Source organism: Physeter macrocephalus, chromosome 12, assembly GCF_002837175.3.
Source record: "Physeter macrocephalus isolate SW-GA chromosome 12, ASM283717v5, whole genome shotgun sequence".
NCBI lineage: Eukaryota > Metazoa > Chordata > Mammalia > Artiodactyla > Physeteridae > Physeter > Physeter macrocephalus.
In genome coordinates, this window is record NC_041225.1 from 88761270 (window position 1) to 88779081 (window position 17812).

At 40.0% G+C, this 17812-nt stretch overlaps 1 pseudogene; it reads left to right on the forward strand.

The window, feature by feature from the left end:
• Positions 1 to 3175: 3175 nt before the first annotated feature.
• On the forward strand, positions 3176 to 16927 carry LOC102980552 (formin-binding protein 1-like; annotated as a pseudogene).
• The last annotated feature ends 885 nt before the right edge of the window (positions 16928 to 17812 follow it).

Consider the following 17812-nt stretch of genomic DNA (forward strand, 5'->3'; position numbering starts at 1 on the left):
CCGGAGCCTGTGCCCCGCAACGGGAGAGGCCACAACAGTGAGAGGCCCGCGTACCGCAAAAAAAAAAAAAAAAAAAAAAAAAAAAAAATCTGCGTATAAGTGAACCTGTGCAGTTCAAACCCATGTTGTTCAAAGGTCAACTGTACATCTTTTTAAAGAGTTGCCTAGTATTTCATTGTGTGGATTTACTCATCCACACATTACTACTGAACTCTAAGATTCCAACTTGTTGCCGTTATAAACTGAACTAATCTAAATCTGCCTCCATCGTATTTCCACTAAATTTCTTTGTACTCCAAGAAGCATCTCAATTAATCCCTCTGAGCCACATGACTGCATCCTTAATTCCCTGAACCTTCTTGTGACCCTATACTACCCCCACCATACCCCTGTTCACAGCTAGAGCATCCTTCATTATAGTGGGATCTCTAGAAATGACCACTGTCCCAAATGGGATCTGGCTGGCCTAAACCAAGCACACAGACATCACGGAGTCCCACAACCTGGACACACCATTTTTATTAACACACACCAAAGTTTATTAGCTTTTTAAGCAGCTGAGTCACACTGAGGGCTGTGTGGCTCAGTGGAAAGAACATGGCTCCCTCACTTCCCAGTTGTGTGACGTGAGATGAGCTGTTTCATCTCCCTGTGTCCTTTTCTTTGTCTGTAAAGCAGGCTAATAACACCACATAAGATGGATATGAGGATCAAAAAGAAATACTAGAGAAGTAAAAGTACCAGGCATTTGAGATGTGGCCGGTATAGAAGCTATCGTTATTACTCTGGGCATATACAAAGCTTTAGGTCACTAAAGAGTCCAAGACTCAGTCGTGGACCACAGAGTGACCTCTTATGTGAACTACTGCCCAGTCAGGCTCCCGAGTTCCAGCCTTTATGCAATTAATCTTGTGTTTTTACTTCTACACACGGCACTTGAACCTTAACCATCCTAAATGGGCTGTTTAACCCATCCTCCCTGCCAGTGTTGAATCTTAATTTTGTCAATATTGTTTAACCCTACAGAGCTATGCAAACTTGTTCAACAACCTTATCACAAGTTCTGCTGATGCTCTGGGTAGGCTTCTTAACCTAGGAGAGCTGTTAGTCATTTTATGTCTCCCATTGTACTCTGAAAATAATAGGCACTCATTGTCCTGTAAGAAGAAATGAATTGATACCCTTAGGGAGCGGGGGATCAGCTGAAATACATTCAACACACGTAATAGCACACGTTCCCGTCAGAGAGACAAGCACACCACAGAAGACACAAGAGGACCACACATAGAAGACACCATAGAAGAGAGAATCAAAGCGTCATCAAAATCTAGATCCTTCCAGTGCTACCCTGACTCCTACCTGCAGAAGCCTTGGCAGATACCTGCTCTCTTCCTCTGCCAGCAAGCCCAAACCCAGGCCCAATACCCCTTCCCTACCCTTCAAACATCTTCCCTATTTTGTCTTTTTTCTTCGCACACATTGACTCCTACTCCTTGGGACTACTCTCCTCCCCCCTGACATTTTCTCTTGATTTGCACCCTTTGCTTCCCCTCTTACATGCCTCATCAACTATCCTCTTTCTGCAGCTCCTCCCCTCACCGTGCTCTCAGGACTGTCGGCCTGATCCCGCTCTGCCCTCAAGCTCACCACCTTTCTCCCTGCTTCCTATCACCACCACGTTTCTGCAGGTGTAGATAACCTCCTGGCTTCAACATCCACACTACTCACTCACTGTGTCTTTGTTCCTCCAGAAAGAGCTGTCTTCTAGGCCAATGATTCTGTCTTCACTGATCTCTCAAAACCCTCCACTGCTGGGATGTGCCACCAGTGACGTCCCATTATCCCAGAACCCTAAAGCCCTCTGCTCTTCTCATGGCCCCTTTGTGCCCTCATGTCCATTAAACACATATGCCCCCCGGAGAATAGGCTCAATCCTCACTATGACCTATAGGCTTTCCCTCAGAGGCCTTGCTCAGCCACCAGGCCTCAAACATGACCCTAATGCCAGTGATTTCCAAAGCTGTGTCAAGCCCTGAGACCCTCATGAGTTTGGGCTGCTGGATAGCTCTGGCTGGCTGTTTGGCAGGGCCAAAGTCTTTACACCCCTAAAATTGACCTCTCAAGTCTCTGCCATATTTTCCTCTGGCTGTTGATGGCCCCACCATTCTACTGGTCACATCCTGACACCTGCCAAGGCTGGATTTTACCCCCTTAGTGTCCTCAATCCTGCCTCCTCTTTTCACTATTATTAGCAGTCCACACTGTGCAGTTGCACAGGATGTGCACTGCACAAGTCTGGGGGGCACCATTCACACAGACTAACATGTTGGCCTTGATCATTGGCATAGATTCCCTGTGGGCAGGAGAGGACCACAGCAGGGCCTTCTAAAGCCAGGGGCCCAGGGCAGAGGCCTCTCATACTTGGGTCTAAAAATGAGGACTTTCAGAAAGATTAAGTGACTTGCCCAAGACCATCATCTAGGAAGTGGCAGAACCCAGACTCAAACCAGGTGTGTCTGACACCAAAGCCTGAGCCCTGTCCAAATATACTCCTGCTTCTTCTGCACCTTAAGAGCCATGTATCCAAGGGATACACATTGTTCTTGCTGGCAGGAATCTACCCACAAGCTGAGCTTAAGGTATGGCTGGCAGCCTGCAGGTCTATGAGTACAAGAGGCATAGGACAAGGTGGCTCTGCAGGAAGACTTGTGCGTTTTAGAGCTTTTCAAAAGTATCAATATTTGAAAGTCTGCATTCTAGCCCCCATTTTATCTCTGCTCACCTCACCCAAAGCCGATCTCCTTACCTAGATAATCTTCCTTAAACCAAAGAGGATGATACTATTTCCCTGTAATACTCCTCACTGCTCTCCATTTGGCACAGCCCTCAGGGTAAGGTGCAACACCCTAACTCTGTCCGAGGGCCCTGCAGGACACGGCCCCAGCTCACAGCCCACTCGGTGTCTTTGTCCGATGATCTCCTCAGTGCCGGCCCCCACCCTGGCCAGGTGGCTTCTCACATATGAAAGTGCTCTCAGGCTAATGGTAGTGCAAATAATACCCCCAAGAACTCACTCCTTTTAAAATCCGTTAAAATATTTACATAAACTATAAAACTACTCCAAATAAATTATCAATAAGAACAAAAAGATCAACAAGATTTTACTCAGGGAAGTATGAATAAACAGGAAGTCGAGTTTTCTGAAACCAAAGAAAAACTTTTACTGCACAAAGAACCTCAAACATTAACTCAGGGACTAGCAATGAATCCTTTGCAAGAAATACAGAAGGTTAGACAGTGATTGCAATCTATTCTCAAAAAAAAAAAAAAAAGCTACAAGTGTATATTGTACAACACAGGGAATATAGCCAATATTTTATAATAACTATAAATGCAGTATAACCTTTAAAAATTGTGAATCACTATACTGTACACCTGTAACTTATATAATATTGTACATCAACTACACTTCAATAATAAATAAATGAATAAATAAATAAAAAGAATATCTCACCCACTCAACAGAAGCAAGATTCCTCGATAATAGACTAAATAGTATCCGTGCTGAAAGCACGACTGATATGCTGAGAACAGAATAACTAAGGTAGATCAGGAAACAGCTACTTAACACAAAAGATTACATAGGGAGATGCACAAGGCCATAAAAGACTATGAGAATAGAGCACTGAAATGCCTCTTGAAAATACAGAGAGTTCCCAATAAAGGACACAGAATAAATGGTTCTGAATCAGTAATCAAAGGTCTATGGGAAGAAAAATGTTCTGAATGAGGTCAGGTGGAATTGATACCTCCAAGGCATTGCAGGCTGTGGCTCATTTGATCAAGAAGGCCAAGTCCTGGAGATTAACCTCCTCCTCATTGGCTGAGGAATCATTTCTGCAAAAACATTTCAACTCTTCAGCCATGTTTACATTCGAAACCCTGAGCCAAAGCTGTAGACCCACAGCCCACAGGTCTCAGATCCATTCAATCCATAGCCAGCACCGAATGCCTTGCTCTCAGCAGCTACTGTGCTGGGTGCTGGGCACACACCGCCAGGCGCAGACATCCAAGCAGTTCAGAGCAGAGGACCTCACTGGAGACTAAAATGTCCGGCTGGTTTTTACTATCCCTATGCACTGGCAATTCTAAACAATGTCATTGCTAAGGCAATAAATGAGGTAAATATTATGGTACAAAGAAGGAAAAGTGAACTAATGCTTTGTTTTTAAATTAATAAACTTTATTTGTAGAGCAGTTTTAGGTTTATAGAAAAATTGATTGGTAACTAGAGAGTTCCCATATACCCACCCCATCCTCCCCAATTTCCCCTATTACTAACATCTTGCATTAGTGTGGTACATTTGTTATGATAGGTGAGTCAATATTGATACAAAATTATGAACCAAAGTCTATAGTTTACATTAGGGATCACTCTTTGCATTGTACACTCTACGGGTTTTAACAAATGTGTGATGACATGTATCCACCATTGCAGCATCCTACAGAATAGTTTCACAGCCTTAAAAATCCTCCGTGTGCCACCTTGTTCATCCCTTCCTCCCCTCCAACCCCTGCCAACACTGATCTTTTTTCACTGTCTCCATAGTTCTGCCTTTTCCAGAATGTCATATAGTTGGAATCCCACAGTGTGCAGCCTTTTCAGATTGGCTTCTTTCACTTACAATATTCATTTGAGTTTCCTCATGTGTTTTCGTGGCTTGATAGATCGTTTCTTTTTATTGCTGGAATTGACACTTTAATTGCATTAACGTGTGTTTTGTTAAAGGGCGGGAAGAGAGGGGTTTCTGCGGGTGTGGAGGGAAGTGTTTGGTGTAGACAGAGCGCCAGGCCTGAGGAAGCTCCGGGCACCCAGGTGACAAGCCGGAGGCGAGGGCGGGGGCGGTGCAAGCGGGAAGCAGTACCTGGAGAAGAGGCGGCGCCGGGGGGACCTGATCGGGTCTGTATGCTGACAGCGTCCTTCTGGCTGCTGGGTGAGCGCTGAGAAGCGAGGCGGAGGAACTTCACGTCAGGGGGCCTGGAGTCCCCAGGCGGGGTCTTTGCTTTCAGCGGGCGCTTGCAGATGGCCTCCCCAAGGAGCCCACTTTGTGGGTCTAACAGTTGTTGTGGTTACTGTTTTAACAATAAAGAACCTTCAGATTAGCACTTTTTTTAAAATTATTTTTTTATGTTAACATTTCATGTTTTTTCTTTAAACATCTTTATTGGAGTATAATTGCTTTACAATGGTGTGTTAGTTTCTGCTGTATAGCAAAGTGAATCAGCTATACATATACATATATCCCCATATCTCCTCCGTCTTGCGTCTCCCTCCCACCCTCCCTATCCCACCCCTCTAGGTGGTCACAAAGCACAGAGCTGATCTCCCTGCGGATTAGCACATTTAAAAATTACTCTTGGGCTTCCCTGGTGGCCCAGTGGTTGAGAGTCCGCCTGCCGATGCAGGGGACGCGGGATCGTGCCCCGGTCCGGGAAGATCCCACGTGCCGCGGAGCGGCTGGGCCCGTGAGCCATGGCCGCTGAGCCTGCGCGTCCGGAGCCTGTGCTCCGCAACGGGAGGGGCCGCAGCAGAGGGAGGCCCGCGTACCACTGAAAAAAAATAAATAAATAAATTAAAAAAAATAAAAAAAAAAATAAAAAATTACTCTTAAAAAAAATTACTCTTTAATAAACATTACATTCTGCAGGCAAATTAGTACCAATTCAGCGCCTGACACGCAGACTCAGCAGCATGCTTTTTTTAATTTTATTTTAAATTATTACTATTATTTGGGTTAAAGTGAGTTTTCCCCTTGGCTTCTGTTTACTTAGCAATTTTTTCAATTTATTTTTTATTGTAAAATGTACATCAAATAAAGTTTACTATTTTAACTATTTACACGTGTACAGTTCAGTGGCATTAATTACATTCACATTGTTTTGCAGTCTCCACCATCCATCTCCAGAACGTTTTCATCATCCCAAACAAAAACTCTGTGCCCACTAAGCAATAACTCCTCATCCTCCTCCCTCCCGGCCCCTGGCAACCATCTTTTTACTTTCCCTCTCTATGAATTTGACTACCTAGGTACCTCATAGAAGTGGAATCATACAATAGTTGTCCTTCTGTGTCTGGCTTAATTCACTTTGCATTAATGTCTTCAAGATCCATCCATGGAATAGAATGTGTCAAAATTTTACTCCTTTTTAAGGCCAAATAATATTCTACTGTATATGCATACCACATTTCATTAGCCGCTTGTTTTAAGAGTGAATTTGTAAAGGTTCTGAATCTTTGGTTCTGGCTTTGAGCTCCTTAATGCCTCTAATTACCCCCTCCCGCCATACCCTGCTTTAAATTGTACATTTGAAATACAGTCCTCACAATAAAATGTAAGGATGAAGAAATAGACATATTATTTCAATTCCATCATTCTGTGTGGCCACTTTGAATTGTATGTTTAAAACTTTTAACTTGGAGACAAATTAAACCCACTAGAATCAGTCTTGATAGATAATCAGTCTTGAAAAAAAGACACAGACATAATTGCAATTTCTGGAATTCATTGTGAAAAGACACTTTTATGAATCTCTGCTGCACTTTGCCTTTTTTTTTTTTTTTTTTTTTGGCTGCGTTGCTGCACGCAGGCTTTCTCTAGTTGTGGTGAGCGGAGGCTACTCTTTGCTGCGGTGCGCGGGCTTCTCACTGCGGTGGCTTCTCTTGCTGCGGAGCACGGACTGTAGGCGCGCGGGCTTCAGTAGTTGTGGCTCGCGGGGGCTCTAGCACAGGCTCAGTAGTAATGCCGCACAGGCGTAGTTGCTCTGCGTCATGTGGGATCTTCCTGGACCGGGGATGAAACCCGTGTCCCCTGCATTGGCAGGCGGATTCTTAACCAACTGTGCCACCAGGGAAGTCCAAACTTAGCCATTTGTATGCAACTCTTCCTACTGGAATATTTCTTCTTCCATAAGCTACTACTGAAGACTGACATATCTGTCTGTACCATCAACTGAACATGAATATGCAAAGAAAGTCTGTTTTGACAAATTTACAGAAATTAAGATCATAAAAAAGAAATTGTAATTTTACTCTTTGTTACCATGATAGACTAACATGTAGGTATAAGTTTTCCCCTTTTTAAAAAGACATATATTACTATAATTTATAACTATTAATCCATTTTTCCTCTTTTGTGCCATACTTTTAATTTTATTTTTTACATTTTCTTCCAAATATAAAATACTCCTTATAAGTTTTATATGTACAAATTGTAGCAGTCAGGTTAAATAATGTATATTTATTACTACAAAAGTAATATGCCACAATAACTAATGATTGTGAAAGCTGTGAACTATACAAAAACAATTATTAAGAATTTATAAATAACTATAAGTTTAATGCACAAGGAAATAGGTGGACTATTAATACAAAGACTGAGAGACAGTGTTAATTGGGTAACCTTAGAAAGACCTTATATCCTTTTTGAGCCAACAAATGTTTATACGTTTTAAAATAATGTGAAGCAGAATAATAAAAATGAGATTAAATCTTAATTCTAATCTTTATAGAATTGGTTGGTACTAACATCTGTAACTTAGGACATACTAACCTTTAAGGACTAAATTAATTTTAGTCATTTAGTTATACTTAGGTCATGAGGCTTTCAGGAGAAAATGCTATTTGGGAATTCTACACATTACATTTGGATGAATTGAAACATCATCAAAAAAAACCCCCCAAAAAACAAAAAAAATCATCATCGATATACATTTTCTACCTCAAAACATTACGAGAAGAAAAAAATTCCAAGATTGCGTACCAAACTATCCATGCTCAGTGAACTTCAATCCAAACACAATAAGGAATATGATGAAAAAGAGAAATTGTTGGAAAAAGTTAGGTACTCATTTTATTTTACTAATCTGCCCAAACAATGGCCTTTATAAAAATAAAGAAAAAATTTTTTTATACTTTTGAATCTATGAAAACTGAACTTTTTGAAGTCTTTGTTTTAAAAAATGTCAAATTTATAGAAAGATTGCAAATACTACAGTGCATACCCCAACATGCCCTTTACCTAGATTCATCATTAGCGATTAGCTATATTTGCTTCTCTCACGTTCTCAACACACACACCTATGTACAGACACACATATACATCCCTACGTATACATAAATGCTTACATTTGCATATACATATATTTTTACATTTACACATATATTTACCTATACGTATATTTTGACGAACCATTTGAGAATTCACTGCAGACATCAGGACACTTTCCTCTAAGTTCTTCTGCCAGTGTCTGCTAAGAATAAGGTCGTTCTTCATAATGACAGTATAATTATTGCACTCAGGAAATTTAACATCAATGTAATATTATCTAATACAGACGTCATATATTAGGTCATATCCAGTGGTTGTAATAATGTCCCTTCTAACTGTGGTTTTCCTCCCTAAACCAGGAACCAATCTGGAATCATGCAGTGCATTTAGTTGTAATGTTTCTTTCATCTCCTTAATGCTGCCACTGTTGCCCTATCACTTTTTTCTTTTGTGGTATTGTCATCTTTTAAGAGTTCAGGTCAATTTCTTTGCAGAATGCCCTTCAATTGTGGTTTGTCTGTTTCTTCATTAATTAAATTCAGGCCAGGCCAATTTGACAGGAATCCTACCCAGACAATGTGTCCTTCTCAGTACCTCACAGGAGGAGGTACTCTTGTCCCATTATTGGTAATGTTAAGCTTGTCATTTAGTTCAGGCAGTGTCCAGCAGAATTCTCTATTGCAGAGGTGCCTGAAAAATTTCCCCTTTGTAATAAATCAGATTTGTGAGATGATGCTTTGAAATTGTATGATTAACCTGTTCCCCAATAATCTTTCACCCAGTGGTGGGGTTTTGTTTGTTTGTGGTGAAGGAAAATACAGTGTTTATCGAAGGGCGCCCACCAAGTGGTTTTAGTTTCCATTGATTCTTTTAAAAAAAAAAATTTATTTTTGGCTGCATTGGGTCTTTGTTGCTGCGCACAGGCTTTCTCTAGTTGTGGCGAGCAGGGTCTACTCTTCGTTGCGGTGCGCGGGCTTCTCATTGCGGTGGCTTCTCTTGTTGAGGAGCACGGGCTCTAGGCGCACAGGCTTCAGTAGTTGTGGCACGCGGGCTCAGTAGTTGTGGCTTGCGGGCTCTAGAGCGCAGGCTCAGTAGCTGTGGCACAGGGGCTTTGCTGCTCCGCGGCATGTGGGATCTTCCCGGACCAGGGCTCGAACCCGTGTCCCCTGCATTGGCAGGCGGATTCTTAACCACTGTGCCACCAGGGAAGTCCTCCATTGATTCTTGTGCGAATCAACTATTAACCATGGTTGTTACAAAAATGGTAATTTTCCAATGTTATAATTCCTACATTTATTGGTTGGCATTCTTCTATTTTAAAAAAGCACTTTTTCTTCTCCCTCCTTTTGTATTATTAGTAGTAATATTAGTAGTACTATGAACTCGTAGATTCTTATTTATAATTGCACGTTTTTAAACTATTCATTTTTGATACACAAGTTGTCTCTACTTTAACCAGTGGCAGCCCCTCAAGCTCATGCCTGTGACCTTTGATATGTCCTCATCATTCGAGTGTTTTCTTGTTTTCTGTCACACAGTATATTCCAGGCTTATCTCACACTTTCCCTGCCCCAGTCCTGGAATCAGCCATTTCTCCAAGAAGCCCTGGTTCTTTTTAAATGGGAAATATTTAGAAATCAAAATCTGGGAGATATTCATGTCCAGTGCTACTTGGAGTATCGTTTCCCAGCCCTTTCAGTTGACAGATTTAGGAGGTACATGAACACATTTTTTAAAAAAATCATGAGTTCAAATAGATAACCCTAATTCCCCTCTAACACTACAGGGCTTTTCCTCTCCGTTTTGTGTTCCACATCTGTATTGTAAATTTCTTTCATCAGCCAAAGGCCACCAGCAGCACACCTACAGTTAAACGAAGTTAGATTTATTGACCTGTTGCAACAAGGGAAACTGCTCAACTTGAGGAGCCATGGGACGTCCCAGGGGGAGGGTGTCAGAAAGGACTTAGCAGGATTTGGGCTTGTGTTGGGTGATTACCGAGGAAGGTTTGAGGGAGTGCGCATTGCTCTGAATATGGCTGTAAGGAGGCAGGGCTAACTCTATGGGCAGGTATCTTAATTCTTTTCTAGAAAGAGAGAAGCATGGGAACAAGGCTACCAATCACAGGGTGAGGCCATTTTTGTGGTTTAAACAATGTTCAAGTTTTTGTCTGTGTTTGGACACGATTATGAGGTGGCCCTCTTTCTATTTGGATCCATCACCATCACAGAATGGCCTTCCCTGACGTTGGCGTTCTGTGAAATTTTTACTTTTAATAAACACCACAGCCTACCTCCGGTGCCAGGTCAGCTCCCAGCTGTCAGGGGCTAATTCTCTCTCTCAATATCTCCCTTTTTCCACAGTGAAAACATTCACTCCCAACAGTATTGATGTATTTAGTCATTTGCTCAATCCTACAATACACACAAAATAGTTTCAGAGTTGTTACAATTATACCACTACCAACAACAAAAATATCAAGTAAAAGTCAAGATTTCTTTGTAGATTTTTTAATTCTCAGAATATGTCCAATTAAAAGGACGGTGTTCAAAGTTACTTGAACTAATCATATTTTTTTCTTCTGTATAAATGAGTTTGTTATCAATTTGACTTTCAACTAGGTTCATTTTTAAATGTTAAGTATTTTCCCCATCCTCATCGATTTATTTTTATTTTTTGAATATGTAAAATATTAACACAGTTAAAAAGTCAACACTATATGAAAAAGATGTATTCAGAAAAGTCTCATTCTTTTCTCTCTTCCTCTCTCTCCATTCCCACCTAGCCCCTCTAGATAAGCCAATTTCATTAAATTTCTGGTTTATCTTTCCAATCTTTCCTTTTACAAAAATAAGCAAACACAATATAGACTTTTATTTCCCTTACTTACACAAAGGCCAGCATATGAAATATACTTTCAAACTTTTGGTTTTTTTTAAAAGGAAGGTTTATTGAAGTATGATATACTCACTCTTTTTAAGTGTACAGTTTGATTGATGCTGACGTATCAAACTAGGTAACCACCACCAAAACCAAGATACAGAACATGTCCAGCACCCCAATAAGTTCCCTGTCCCTTTGCAGTCAATCTTCTTCCACTCCCAGCCTCTGGCAAACACAGATTTAATTCCTCTATTATTTTACCTTTTCTAGAATATCATAGAAATGGAATCAGACAGTATTTAGCCCTTTGTATCATCTGGCCTCTTTCACTTAGCATAATGAAAGTGAGATTCATAATTGTTGTTAAAAGTACTAATTGTTCTTTTCCTTATTATTGTTGTGTACTATTTCGTTGTGTGGCTAGAAAAATTTGTTTATCCCTCTACTGGTTCATGGACATTTGGGTTGCTTCCAGTTGACTGCACTTTTATATCTTAACAACATAAACTGGAAATAATTCCTTATCAATTTATAGATTTCTTTCTTATTCCCTTACCTCCACTTTTATATGGGTTATACAAGTTAACAGCTTTATTAAGATATAATTCACAAAGAGTAAGGCTCACACTTTTAAAGTGTACAATTCAGTGGTCTTTAGTATATTCATAAAGTTGTGTGTGGATCAACACTATATAATTCCAGAATATTTTCATCACCTCAAAAAGAAACTCCATACCCATTACCAGTCACATCTTATCCCTAACCCTATCTACTCTCTTTTTCTAAGAATTTGCGTACTCAGGAATTTTCATGTAAATGGAATCATATAATATGTGTGTCTGGCTTCTATCACTTGACATAATAATTTCAAGGTTCATTCACATTGTCGCATGTATTAGTACTTCATTCCTTTTTATGGCTTAATAGTATTCCATTGTATAAATATATCACATTTTGTTAACCCATTCATCAGTTGATGGACTTTTGTATTGTTTCTACTTTTTGGCTATTATGAACAAAGCTATGAACATTCGTGTACAAGAATTTGTGTCCGCATATGTTTTTACTTCTCTTGAGTAGATACTTAGGAGTGGAATTCTGGGTCATATGGTAACTCTATGTTTAACTGTTTGAGAAACTGTCAGCCAGTTTTCCAAAGCAGCTGCACTACCAGCATGTATAAGAGTTCCAATGTCTCCACATTCTCTCCAAACTTGTTATTGTTCATGTTTTTTATTCTAGCAACGCTGGCGGGTGTGAAGTGCTATTTCATGGTAGTTTTGATATTCATTTTCTTAATGGCTAATCCTGTTGGAAATCTTTTCATGTGCTTTTGGCAATGTGTGTATCTTCTTTGGAGATATTCAAATCTTTTGCCTATTTTTAAATTGGGTTATCTGTATTTATTGTTGAGTTGCATGAATTCTTTACATAAGCTTTCTTCTAATACTTGTGTGATTACATCTTTAACATTTAGACCTCTGATCGTTTGCATATTTTTCTTGTGTATGGTGTGAGACATAGGTCCAGGTCCTTTATTTACAAATTTTTTCTCCCACTTTTGAATTGTATTTTCACTTTCTTGATGGTGTCTTTGAAGCACAAAAGTTTTTCATTTTGAAGGATTCCAATTTATTTTTCTTTTCTCACTTGCTTTTAGTGTCATATATCAGAAGGCTTTGTCTAACCTAAGGTCACAGAAATTTACTTCATGTTTTCTTCTAAGAGTTTTATAATTTTAGCTCTTACACTTAGGTCTATGATAGATTTTGAATTAGTTTTTCTGTACAGGGTGAGGAAGGGGTCCAACTGTATTATTGTACATCTGGATATTCAGTTGTCCCAGCGATATTTGTTGAAAAGACTATTCTTTCCACCTTGAATTGTCTTGGCACCTTTGTTGAAAATCAAATGACCATAAATGTAAAGGTTTGTTTCTGAACTTTCAATTCTATTCCATTAATCTCTATTTCTATCCTTATACCAGTACCTCATTGTCTTGATTACTGTAGGCTTGTAGTAAGTTTTCAAATTGGGAAGCACAAATTCTCCAACTTCATTCTTATTTTTCAGTATTGTTTTGGCTAATCTAGGCCCCTTACATTTCCATATGAATTTTAGAATCAGCTTGTCAATTTCTGAGAAAAAGGCAGCTGGAATTCTGATAGAGATTGTGTTGCATCTATAGATCAATTTGGAGAGTATTGCCATCTTAACAATATTCTAATCCATGAACAGGTGCTTTCCATTTGTTTAGATCTTCTTCAATTTCTTTCAATAATGTTTTGTGGTTTTCAGTGTACAAATCCTAAACTCATTTTGGGAAATTTATTCTTAAGTATTTTATCCTTTTTATGCTATTGTATGTGGAATTGTTCTAATTTTATTTTCAGATTATTCACTGTCAGTGTATAGAAGTACAATTGATTTTTGTATATTGATCTTGTATCCTGCAACCTTGCTGACCTCATTTACTAGTTCTAATAGTTCTTTGTGGATCCCTTAGGATATTTAAAACAGGTTTAATTTTATTAATTAATTTATATTAATTGATATACTTGCTTTGCAAAAAGATTTGGCTATTTCCTTTCATCTTTTAGTTCCTGGAATTATTTGTGTAGTATTAGGCTTATCTGGTGTTTAAGGATTTGATAGAATTCCCCTATATATGGTGTATTTATTTGATAAATTTCTCTATTATTTTATGGAGATTGGTCTGTTAATGTTTTCTCTCTCCATGAGGGTCAATTTTGGGAAACTGTATTCTCCTCTGAAATTATTGATTTTATCTGTGGTTTGAAATGTATTTGCATAAAGTTGTACAAAGTAGTCTCAAATATGTTTTTAGTTTCCTCTGTTTCTATGGTTATTTCCCCTATGCCCCTTTATATTTTGTATTTTTGTGCTTTCTTCCCTTTTTTCTCAATTAGTTTAGCTACTGGTTTGTTGATCTTGTTAATTTTTTCCAAAAGAACCAGCATTTTGATTTATTATTTTCACTACCTTTTGTTTCCCACCTCATTAATTTATGCTTTTATGGTTATCATTTCCTTCCGTGTTCTTTATCTGGTTAATTTTGTAGTTCTTTTTCTGGCTTTTTGAGGAAGGTAAAATTTTAAACAAACAAAAGATAGCTTATAGTCTGCCAACTATTTTTTAGCAAAAAACAAAGGGTTTTAAAAATGTCTATTCAAGCTATGAATCCTAGGAACAAAGTTCCTTCTAGAAAGTTTTACTGAAAAATCTCCTTCGTGAATTAAAGTTAATGATAACAATGATGCGATAGCATGACGTGAACATAAACATTTTTTTCATTCCACAAATGTGTAACATAAGGACCACAGGAATGATCTAAGCCTGACACATCTGAGATGTTATCTGTACAACGTAGTATATAATTTTAAGCTTTTTAGTTGAATTTTTAACCATAAAATATCAGATTACTGACGTTAATTATCTCTGAAGTTAATTCTCAGATGATGGCATTCCATTTTATTCTTGGCTCTGGCTTAACATTTATTTTGCCCGTATGGACTGAATGTGTCTGGTCCACCTCTACCAGAAGAGGGCGAGAAGGTTGCGCGGTACAGTCTGCTTTATGGGTGGCCGAGAGAGAATGGAATGAGGAGGCAGAGGTAAGTCAGGCTTGAGGTGCCAGCGGGAAGGCCCAATAGTGTTCTCGGGGCCCTGTTACCAGAAGCGCTCTGGGACCATCCATGGGCCAACTTCTTTCTTACATGAGAGGGCCTCTTGGACCTCCGGACTCCTCCCAGGATGCTGCATCCCAGAGACCCGTCAGACCTCCCTCTGGGGCGCTCCATCCTGCTAGGTCCAGGGCCAGGGTAGCGTTGACAGGCGACGTCCGTACCCCTCGGTCTTTCCCTCCGGGCCTGTGCGCCATTCGCCTGGACGAACCTTGAGCGCGCGCTTCCGGACTCGGGAGAACATCCGGGTCATTTACAAACTAAAGCACACAAGAGGTCACGGCGGGCGGTGGGTGGAGCTATCTTGGTGCGGATCTACCGGGAGGCGTGGGCCGTGGGGGAGACCCAGCAGGACGCGGGCGGCGCGCCGGCCGCGAGGAACCTCTAACCGCCCCTGCGCCCGGACTGGGGCACCGAGCTCGGGGATCCGTTCGACTTAGGAAAACACAAGCAGTGAGGAATTGGTATTCTTGAGAAATACATCACATTTGTCAGGGAAACGACAGAGACTGAACTCAGCTTTATAAAGCAACTCAGGAATCTTTTGAAGAAATACCAACCTAAAAAGAACTGGAAGGAGGAAGAATACAAGTATATTCGTCATGTAAAGCGTTCCTTCCCACCCTGTGAGCGAAATGAGCGGTCACGCTGGGCACCATGAATTTACCTTGACCTCACAGGTCACCGTGGAGTTAGCGGGCTGTGTTCAAAACCAGAGCAGGAGTGGAAAGCGCACTTTTCTTGATGCACAGAAGAGAGCCACCGATAGACACTTGCTGGAAGCAACGTAAATCAAGTAAACGAGGGTATGTGTGAGATTCCAAAAGACTGACAGAACACAGCAGTATTTTGGAAAAAAAAAATCATGCTGACATGAGTGTTTAAAAGGTAGGTGTTGAAAAGCACACCAACAAACTCAAAAGTGTCACCAATAGCAGAGGACAGCAAAGCAGATTACTCACCAAGCCTTCAAGAAATTGGACCAGGACCTGCATGAATATTACCATCCTCATATATCCAACATCCTTCAGAAAATACAAGAGATGGAAGAAAGAAGGACAGTGAGAATTGGAGGATCAATGAAGACATGCAGATGTTGATCAACAGGCAATAGTAATCAGTGGGAAATGCTTGGATACCATAGTTAAGGCAGCTGAATCAATGATCAGATAAATGTCATAGTTGGTAACAGAAACTTTCAAGTCAGAGTTTGAGCCTCCTGGAGACATCTGAGGAAGACACTCAGCCAATGAAGTGTACTGTGTCTGATCATAGTGTTTAAAATTCCAGAGTAGACAAAACAGAGGTCAAATCTGATAGCAAATCCAAAGGAAAGTTATGGCTGTTCATAAAAATAAATGTCTCCCACACAGTAAAGGGAACTCATTGCTTCAATGAGTTCATGATCTTCAAACCCCAAATTCACTTTAAAAACCTAAAGCATGGTGGGGGGGGAGGGCAACACCAGAGGGTTTCAGCAATCTTTCATCTCAACAAAGAAGGAAAAAGCTATATAAAGAAAGTCAATGAATTAAATAAAGAAATCCAGATGGAGATGGATCAGAGATGGTATAACAAAGGTGAAGAGTGACTGTCTAATGAATCCTCAAATGGGAGACCCAGCCAGTTTGGGTCACAAATTAACTATATATATATATATATATATATATATATATATATATATATATATGGAGAGAGAGAGAGAGTTTCATATACATATATACATATACGTAGGAAAACTGACGAGAGGCCCAGAACCTTGAAGTCTGGCTAGCTGAGGTTGAAAGCAGGCTCCCAGCACCAAGTGAAGAGGCCTGACAACAGAGTGTAATGTACAAAAATCTCAGTCCCAAATAACTGTGCACAAGACTGGAAGAATACAGACACCAGTTACACAGAGGAGCAAAGTCAGGAGAGTGAGGTGCAGGTCTGGTCATGACTTTTAATAATAAATTCGATGACAAGGAACATCATCCCCCCCACAAGGACTTGTAAAACTCTCTACGTATTTGAAGATCAGAATGAAGGAATTCTGTCAGCAGTTGAAGCAGAAACATTGTATGTTATAGAGGAAAATGAAGGTGATTCTGCATTTGGAGAAATGAAGTTGCAAAGGGTTATATTCCTACTTTATTTGTCAAAGTCTATTTGGACAAAAATGCCAAAGGTGCTAAGACGTATACAGGCATACCTTGGAGACATTGCAAGTTTGGTTCCAGATCACTGCAATAAAGCAAATATGATAATAAAGTCACACGAATTTCTTTGGTTTCCCAGTGCATATAAAAGTTATGTTTATGTTATACTGTAGTAAGTATGCAATAGCATTATTTCTGAAAGAACAACATATATACCTTAACTTTTTTTTTTTTTTTTGGCTGCACTGCGTGGGATGTGGGATCTTAGTTCCCCAACCAGGGATCGAACCCCCACCCCCTGCATTGGAAGGGCAGAGTCTTAACCACTGGACCGCGAGGGAAGTCCCACAGCTTAATTTTAAAAAATACTTTATTGCTAAAAAATACTAACCATTGTCTGAGCCTTCAGCAAGTCAGTCTTTTTGCTGGTGGAGGGTCTTGCCCAGATGTTGATGGCTACTGACTGATCAGCGTGGTGGTTGCTGAAGGTTGGGGTGGCTCTGGAAATTTCTTAAAATAAGACAACAATGAAGTGTGCCACATCAATTGACTCTTCATTTCGTGGACAATTTCTCTGTAGCATGCCGTGCTGTTTGATAGCATTTTACCCACAGTAGAACTTCTTTCAAAATTGGAATCAATTCTCTCAAACCTGCTGTTGCTTTATCAATCAACTAAGTCTGTGTAATATTCTAGATTCTTTGCTGTTATCTCAAGAATCTTTACAGCATCTTCACCAGGAGTAGGTTCCATCTCAGGAAAACACTTTCTTTGCTCATCAATAAGAAGCAACTCCTCATCTGTGAAAAGTTTTATCATGACGTTACAGCAATTCAGTCCCATCTTCAGGCTCCACTTCTAATTCTAGTTCTCTTGCTGTTCCACCACATCTGCCGTTGTTTCCTCCATGAAAGTTTTGAACCCCTCAAAGTCACCTGTGAGGGTTGGAATCAACTTCTTCCAAACTCTCGTTAATATT